The sequence below is a fragment of the Bombus huntii genome, unplaced genomic scaffold (assembly GCF_024542735.1).
Source record: "Bombus huntii isolate Logan2020A unplaced genomic scaffold, iyBomHunt1.1 ctg00000179.1, whole genome shotgun sequence".
NCBI lineage: Eukaryota > Metazoa > Arthropoda > Insecta > Hymenoptera > Apidae > Bombus > Bombus huntii.
Window position 1 is genome coordinate 17,501 of NW_026099416.1, and position 9,363 is coordinate 26,863.

Below are 9,363 nucleotides of genomic sequence, written 5' to 3' on the forward strand. Positions count from 1 at the left end.
CTACTAAGGAAATCCTTGTTAGTTTCTTTTCCTCCGCTTAGTAATATGCTTAAATTCAGCGGGTGATCTCGCCTACTCTGAGGTCGCTTCAACGTCACGACGCGAAACGAAAATTCGTTCGTGTCGTGTTTTGCGTAGACTCGTAGAAAACGAAAGCTCGGAAAGATTCGGTGCGAGAGAAGGTGGTGTGTGTGTGTGTATTTCTCTGTGCGAAAATCGCCTCAAAGAGAAAAAAAATTCGAATAGAAGGAGAACACTCTCTATTCGATATACAATATATATGTATGTATGTATGTACGAGCGTTTTATGCATCTCGCCAAAGTGCCAAACTTCGTTCGTCGTATCATGTTCGAGCTAAGACTCACGCAAGACATCCGTGTAACGATCGTCCGGTTTTTAACGTCCGTCCTCTTTTTCTCCTACAGCCGTTTCTCTTCTCTCGACGATTCCAGCGGTTCCCGGTACGGGAACTCACGCAAGTGAAAAAGCGAGCGAGACGTACCGTCGGGTGGGTGTGTGTGTTCGGGGACTGGACGACCGGCGCGACGTTAGGATGCGCGGTCCAGCGATAGACGACGAAGAGGCATGGGATGACCAACACTCTCTTTTCTCTATTCTCGAAGCGTCGAATTGCCATAAAAAAAAAATCACACGCGCGCACGACATAGTCGTACGCGCGTGTATACCTCGTCTCTCTCAAAGTTTTTTTCTCGAGCCTCGCCAAAGGGGATCGTCTTCTTCCTCGTCTACGATCTCTCCGACGACGACGACCGTACGAACAACTTCGTAACGGACTCACATGCGCATCTTCCTCGGGTACAGAAACGCTGCGGAAAACACCTCGAGCTTGTAGTTACAGCAGCACCCGTGTATAGCCGATCTTAGACACACGCTAGTTCGCACACGCGTTACATATATAATATGTAAGATTTCCGACGAACGTGGCTTTTCGGGAGCCAGGCGCGCGGGCAGAGAGATACACGACGACGGGGAAAATTCGTCCCGATACGAGTACGTGTACTCTCCGATCTCCGCGCGACGCTGGGGATCATACCTCCCTAAGTCGTCAGAGCGCTCGAAGAAATCTCGCGTGTGCGTTCCCGGATCTACGGCTGATACTTTCGGGGCTTGTAAAAAAGCACAGAGCGTGTAAAACGCAACGACGACCCATCGATGCGACGGTCCTCGTTGTTGTCATTGTTGAGTGGGCATTCGATCCCTGGGGCTGTACGAGAGTCTTAAGAAAAGACGGTAGATTATGGCAAAGTTTCGCACGCCATCGAGTTTAGGTTTTTTTTTTTGGTTCTCTCTTCTCTCCTCTCTCGACCGAGTTCCCATATTTGCTTTCTCTCTCAGTCTCGCCAAATATAATATTCTTTTAAGACGACGTCGGGGGCGCGGACCTTCGTGCGTCGAACACCGGCAAACGTAGCATATATCGCCTGATATGAAAAAAAAAATCGGTCACGAGGAGAACACTACGAGTATATACGTTCGATAACCGATACACGAAGCGGTGCATAAGCGGGCGGTCGCCCTCGTAAGGACGACTCACGACGCCGCGAGCACTCACGCAGGTCCGTGACCGGTTCTCTCCGCTCTTATTCGTATCCCTTCGTATACCTTCGTCCGACTCTGAAACGTTCTCTTATAATTTTTAAGAAGAACGACGGCGGGTTGTCAAGGCAAGAAGGGACAGAGAGAGACAGAGGTAGAGTTTCGTAGTCTCCCGTGAACACGATAGATTATATATCGAGCATGCGTACGACTTGCACGGTCTCTGCACGACCGCGACGAACGCCGACGAGCGTCCAACAATCGCTCGTACGTCGCGTATGTTCTCTCCGTCCGCTCTTATTCGTATCCTCGTTCTTGTACCTTCGTCCGACTCTGAAACGTTCTCTTATATAAAGAAGAACGACGGCGGGTTGTTAAGGCAAGAAGGGACAGAGAGAGACAGATACGGAGAGTAACGATACGCAACGCAAGCAGTCTTAGGTTTACGTGAGCAACCCTCAGCCAGGCGTGGTCCAGGAATTGTATCCGTGGACCGCAATGTGCGTTCGAAATGTCGATGTTCATGTGTCCTGCAGTTCACACGTTGACGCGCAATTAGCTGCGTTCTTCATCGACCCACGAGCCAAGTGATCCACCGTTCAGGGTAATCTTTTATAAATTTACAACAGTTCAATACTCAAATGTACTCTTCTCGGTTCTAGCGAAGCCGAGTTCCGTCACGTTCGACCAACGGGAATCGAACGCGCAGAAGTCGCCATAGGATTGACGACACAAAAACGTTCGAAAAAAAAAGAAAACGACGAACGCGCGAAGATACGCGCGTTCGCCGGCCGGGCGTAAAGTACATTATGATATATAACAACCATCGAGATCGAAGCTCCGTTCGTCAGGAAACGACGGGGATATATACACCCGATTCTGAATCCTCTGTACAGCACACGATCTCGCGAACGAGTAAGCACGGTGGCTAGCCCATGTTATATATGTGTTTGATTCTACTCTCTCGTCCAATTATTCAAGAAACAGCGCGCGTGCATCTCTCCATCGTTCGGGTGATAGTAAAGATTCGATGGGATTCGCGCGGCCGTCCGCCTCGAGCGGTCTTTCGTCCCAATATCCAGAAGCAGAGTTTGAAAAACTCTAGCGACGGCACGGGTGTCCGACTCACGACATCGAGGTTTCGAAGCCGGCGATCCCCTCCGAACGGATGGCGACCACGCGACCGACTGAAAGCATGAAAAATCGACGAAAGATAGAACACATCTCCGTTCGGGTGGTGTTTTTTCTTTAAAAAAAAAAAAAAAACAAAAATTCGATGGGACTCGCAGCCATCGTCCTCGCGCGGTCTTTCGTCCCGATATCCAGAAGCAGAGTTTGAAAAACTCTAGCGACGGCACGGGTGTCCGACTCACGACAACGAGGATAGACAGCCGGTCCCCTCCGAACGGGTTATGCGACGATAAACTCGATGAAACTTTAGTCTCGTTCAGGTAGTGTGTGTCTTGTAAATCAAAAATTCGATGGGACACGCATCCATCGTCCTCGCGCGGTCTTTCGTCCCAACATCCAGAAGCAGAGTTTGAAAAACTCTAGCGACGGCACGGGTGTCCGACTCACGACAACGAGGATAGACAGCCGGTCCCCTCTGAACGGTATATTATATATGAGATGATAGACGACAAACTGGATGAAACTTTAAGTCTCGTTCAGGTAGTGTGTAAATCAAAAATTCGATGGGACTCGCATCCGTCGTCCTCGCGCGGTCTTTCGTCCCGATATCCAGAAGCAGAGTTTGAAAAACTCTAGCGACGGCACGGGTGTCCGACTCACGACAACGAGGAAAGACAGCCGGTCCCCTCTGAACGGTATATTATATGAAACTTTAAGTCTCGTTCAGGTAGTGTGTAAGTCAAAAATTCGATGGGACTCGCATCCGTCGTCCTCGCGCGGTCTTTCGTCCCGATATCCAGAAGCAGAGTTTGAAAAACTCTAGCGACGGCACGGGTGTCCGACTCACGACAACGAGGATAGACAGCCGGTCCCCTCTGAACGGTATATAATATACATTATGCGACGGTAGACGATCAACTAGACGAAACTTTAGTCTCGTTCAGGTGGTGTAAAAAAAATTCGATGGGATACGCACGCACGGCTGTCGTCGTCCTCGAGCGGTCTTTCGTCCCAATATCCAGAAGCAGAGTTTGAAAAACTCTAGCGACGGCACGGGTGTCCGACTCACGACATCGAGGCTTCGAAGCCGGCGGCGTTCCCCTCTGAACGAACTTCGGCTAGACTAGTTACGAATCGTTGCTACACATCGTCTTCATCGTCGTCGTCGTCGACATCGACATCATCATCATCATCATATCATCATCATCATCATCATCGGTCATCGTCGCATAGCGGGCCAACATCCACGCGATGCGTCTTCGTTCTAGGTTACCCGATCCACGAGTATGTTACACGTGGTTTCGTTATTTCGAACGAAACGACATACGAAGAGCACACGCCCTTTGGGTAGGAAGCACGTTTCGAGAACGACGAGAGTTTCGATGAAAGAGACGAGAGAAGTCGACGCAGAAGGTATCCATGGATCTTCGAAGAGAACCTTCGAAGATGTATATCGGTATCCTTTCGCTCTGCGCGACTCGCTACAAGTTCTTTCGCTCTCGTCGACTCGTTCTAGACGCTTCGTTCGATCCCAAAGAGGAGTCTTCGATATGTCCCGTTGCTAGGAGGAGAACAAACGCAACACAGACCACGAAACATAGAAGAGAATAGGCGAGCATGATCACTCCGACACGAGGCACTTTAGAGATTTTCTTATTAGTTTGCATGGACTTTTATATTTCGTTTGTACGGTTTCCACGATGCAAATACGAAATACGAGATCGTGACGGCGGGTCTTTCTGTGTACGGCCTCTCGCAGGCGCCACGACTGCATTTCTCTTTACACCTGGTTTCCATCGTAATTTTTTCGTTTGATATCGAGCCTTAACTTTTGTTGGCTCTTTCGAAGCTAGAGTTCCCTTTTATTAGAATTTCATATATATATATATATATTATATGTTATATGTTTTATTCGGAGACGGCGGGTCTTTCTGTTTACGACCTCACGCAGGCGCCTCGAATAAGTTTCATTCGCATTTCGTTTTTATACTTGTATATATATATCTCTTCATCCCGATGATCGAGAGAGAGTGCCACCTTCTCTTCGTATAATTCCGTAGCTGGAGGGTCGTCTCCTCCTTAAGAATATTTCTATTCGTGCCAACGGAGGTTGCCAAGCTCCCTGGCGTTTTCGTTTGTTAAAGTATATAGCTTGTTAATACGTCGTATATACTTTCGTCGATACAGGAGGAGTACGGCTCCTTACCGACCATTGTGATATATATTTCATAGTTTTTATATGTGTTCAAGTCAAATTCTTTTGGTATCGTATCGTTAATGATCCTTCCGCAGGTTCACCTACGGAAACCTTGTTACGACTTTTACTTCCTCTAAATGATCAAGTTTGGTCATCTTCCCGGTAACATCGGCAATGCTTATCACATTGGCCGCGCACCAGTCCGAAGACCTCACTAAATCATTCAATCGGTAGTAGCGACGGGCGGTGTGTACAAAGGGCAGGGACGTAATCAACGCGAGCTTATGACTCGCGCTTACTGGGAATTCCTCGTTCATGGGGAATAATTGCAAGCCCCAATCCCTAGCACGAAGGAGGTTCAGCGGGTTACCCGGGCCTTTCGGCCAGGGAAAACACGCTGATTCCTTCAGTGTAGCGCGCGTGCGGCCCAGAACATCTAAGGGCATCACAGACCTGTTATTGCTCAATCTCGTGCGGCTAGAAGCCGCCTGTTCCTCTAAGAAGATTTGTTTGTACGTTGGTAGTAAAAACCCACCGACCGAAGCCGGGGGCCTTCGAGATACCATAAGTTACGTCTATTTAGCAGGCTAGAGTCTCGTTCGTTATCGGAATTAACCAGACAAATCGCTCCACCAACTAAGAACGGCCATGCACCACCACCCACCGAATCAAGAAAGAGCTATCAATCTGTCAATCCTTCCGGTGTCCGGGCCTGGTGAGGTTTCCCGTGTTGAGTCAAATTAAGCCGCAGGCTCCACTCCTGGTGGTGCCCTTCCGTCAATTCCTTTAAGTTTCAGCTTTGCAACCATACTTCCCCCGGAACCCAAAAGCTTTGGTTTCCCGGAAGCTGCCCGCCGAGTCATCGGAGGAACTTCGGCGGATCGCTGGCTGGCATCGTTTATGGTTAGAACTAGGGCGGTATCTGATCGCCTTCGAACCTCTAACTTTCGTTCTTGATTAATGAAAACATTTTTGGCAAATGCTTTCGCTTCTGTCCGTCTTGCGACGATCCAAGAATTTCACCTCTAACGTCGCAATACGAATGCCCCCATCTGTCCCTATTAATCATTACCTCGGGGCTCCGAAAACCAACAAAATAGAACCGAGGTCCTATTCCATTATTCCATGCACACAGTATTCAGGCGAAGGTAGCCTGCTTTAAGCACTCTAATTTGTTCAAAGTAAACGTATCGGCCCACCTCGACACTCAGTGAAGAGCACCGCGATGGGATATTAGTTGGACCGCCCGCGAGGAGCTAAGCCCACCGATAGGACGTACCACATAATGCCAGTTAAACACCGCGAGCGGTGAACCGACACTGTGACACACAGATTCAACTACGAGCTTTTTAACCGCAACAACTTTAATATACGCTATTGGAGCTGGAATTACCGCGGCTGCTGGCACCAGACTTGCCCTCCAATTGGTCCTCGTTAAAGGATTTAAAGTGTACTCATTCCGATTACGGGGCCTCGGATGAGTCCCGTATCGTTATTTTTCGTCACTACCTCCCCGTGCCGGGAGTGGGTAATTTGCGCGCCTGCTGCCTTCCTTGGATGTGGTAGCTGTTTCTCAGGCTCCCTCTCCGGAATCGAACCCTGATTCCCCGTTACCCGTTACAACCATGGTAGGCGCAGAACCTACCATCGACAGTTGATAAGGCAGACATTTGAAAGATGCGTCGCCGGTGCTAGATGACCATGCGATCAGCACAAAGTTATTCAGAGTCACCAAAACAAACGATGGACGGACAGACGAGCCATCCGCCACCGATTGGTTTTGATCTAATAAAAGCATTCCTACCATCTCTGGTCGGAATCTGTTTGCATGTATTAGCTCTAGAATTACCACAGTTATCCAAGTAAATGTAGGTATGATCTAAGAAACCATAACTGATTTAATGAGCCATTCGCGGTTTCACCTTAATGCGGCATGTACTGAGACATGCATGGCTTAATCTTTGAGACAAGCATATGACTACTGGCAGGATCAACCAGGGATCTTATTCGTATAACAATTCTTATAAATTTCGTTTAAGTTCTCTTCGTGTCGTAGGTGGGACGTAAGCACCGTACGACGAGACTTTTCGTTCTTAAGATAGATATATCTATAAAATATATCTCCTAGCGACGTTCGAGATACACCCATAGTTCAGTAATAATCTTCGAACGCCGCTCGCAGCCACTTTGTAATTCTCAACTCCACCTCCTCTCTTCTCTCTCTCTCTTTCTCATAGTCTTATATAAAATGTTTAGAATCGTACTTCTAAAGGAACATTTCCATAATGCTGTCTTCGTGTAAAAAGACTTATTAGAATATCTTAGCGGTAAAGCACGTATACGCACCTCACGCTGAACGAACAAGCGCGTATCCCAGTGCGTCGCGCTGGACATACCGTAAGAATATTCTTTCAATCGGTAGAACATTTTCGGCAGAAGACATACTACGCAAAGATAGTACGCTCCTACCGCCTCATCGGATACTTCTGCGAAAGCAGAAGTTTTTATAGAAAGCAGACGGTTATACTCTTTTGAATGAATCGATGCTCAGTTAGTACAAGCACACACGCATCTAACAATTTTTGTTAGAATACGTACACACAGGTCACCAGCTTCCCGACTCAGGGGAACCTTGCCACGATATTTGGTCATTACGTCCAGGACAGCGACCCGCGGCGCAGCAGTGTAGAGAAAAAACCAGAACGAGAACGGAGGAACAGTCGAGAAATAGCGTAAAATACACTAAGACTCGAGGAGCGGTGACTGAATTCTCAACCGAGGCCGTAGAATAGCCACGCGCTCAACGCTGTTCCGACCGAACCGTCCGGCTCGACGTCTCTCTTATAGATACGAAAGCGCCAGCCGGAAGGCCGGCGCCGGCCGGGCTAGCGGCCGCGCGCTTACGGTGCAAAACCTCCGTAGCAACGTACCGTTCGGAAGGGACGCTGGAACTTAGTCTCGCGAACGCTCGATCACTACTATACAAAGCCAATATCCAACCATCGAAATACATTACCAGACGTTTTATTAACATAATAGAAATGCATTTTTACCAAAAAATTAATTTTTTTTTTCACCGAAAAATTGCATCAGTAAACATACTCTTTTATCGAATACGGACAAAAAATAAGTTTATAATCAATTACAATACGTTAAAATAAGTAGAAATATGCAAAAAAATATATACCTTGTAACGTTAATTAACGAAAAAATTAGAAAAATATCCCAGTCGTGTCAGTTCGACGAACGCTAATTTTTTGAAAAAATCGATAAAAATGTTTAATCCCGACGTATCTAATAGAGATAGAACGATTCCCGTAAAAAAATTTATACCTTGTAACGCTTTTTAACGAATAAACTCGAAAAAACTTTTTCGCCCTCGGAATTTTTCTAAGTCCCAACGTACCGGCTCGGAATTTTTCTATGTTCCAACGACCGGTCGTGTCGGTCCAAACGTTTTTATATCCGTCTGCCGACGATATAAACGCTTAATCCCGACGTATTTTATCGAGTTATAACGATTTCTTGAAAAATATTCGTACGTTATAACGCTTTTTAACGAATTAATCGAAAAAGAGTGTTCGGTCCGAAAATTTTCTAAGTACGAACGACCGGCCGCATAGGTCCGTTTTTAAAAATCGTTCTCGGACGGAAATAAACCATTAATCCCGACGTATTTCGTCGAGTTACGTCGATTTATGCAAAAAAATTCATACCTTGTAACGCTTTTTAACGAATAAACTCGAAAAAACTTTTTCGCCCTCGGAATTTTTCTAAGTCCCAACGTACCGGCTCGGAATTTTTCTATGTTCCAACGACCGGTCGTGTCGGTCCAAACGTTTTTATATCCGTCTGCCGACGATATAAACGCTTAATCCCGACGTATTTTATCGAGTTATAACGATTTCTTGAAAAATATTCGTACGTTATAACGCTTTTTAACGAATTAATCGAAAAAGAGTGTTCGGTCCGAAAATTTTCTAAGTACGAACGACCGGCCGCATAGGTCCGTTTTTAAAAATCGTTCTCGGACGGAAATAAACCATTAATCCCGACGTATTTCGTCGAGTTACGTCGATTTATGCAAAAAAATTCATACCTTGTAACGCTTTTTAACGAATAAACTCGAAAAAACTTTTTCGCCCTCGGAATTTTTCTAAGTCCCAACGTACCGGCTCGGAATTTTTCTATGTTCCAACGACCGGTCGTGTCGGTCCAAACGTTTTTATATCCGTCTGCCGACGATATAAACGCTTAATCCCGACGTATTTTATCGAGTTATAACGATTTCTTGAAAAATATTCGTACGTTATAACGCTTTTTAACGAATTAATCGAAAAAGAGTGTTCGGTCCGAAAATTTTCTAAGTACGAACGACCGGCCGCATAGGTCCGTTTTTAAAAATCGTTCTCGGACGGAAATAAACCATTAATCCCGACGTATTTCGTCGAGTTACGTCGATTTATGCAAAAAAATT

At 46.5% G+C, this 9,363-nt stretch overlaps 3 non-coding genes across 3 annotated transcripts in view; all 3 read right to left on the reverse strand.

The window, feature by feature from the left end:
- LOC126877513 (large subunit ribosomal RNA) overlaps positions 1-86 on the reverse strand; it is a 4,079-nt gene extending 3,993 nt beyond the window's left edge. The window contains exon 1 of the ribosomal RNA XR_007695086.1: positions 1-86. This exon is cut by the window's left edge and continues 3,993 nt beyond it. This is a non-coding gene — a ribosomal RNA (large subunit ribosomal RNA).
- A 1,924-nt stretch (positions 87-2,010) lies between these two features.
- Positions 2,011-2,165, reverse strand: LOC126877515 (5.8S ribosomal RNA). The gene has a single exon (XR_007695087.1). It is a non-coding gene; the product is annotated as a 5.8S ribosomal RNA (ribosomal RNA).
- Positions 2,166-4,964: 2,799 nt separating this feature from the next.
- On the reverse strand, positions 4,965-6,887 carry LOC126877510 (small subunit ribosomal RNA). Its single transcript, XR_007695083.1, has one exon. It is a non-coding gene; the product is annotated as a small subunit ribosomal RNA (ribosomal RNA).
- Positions 6,888-9,363: the final 2,476 nt, after the last annotated feature.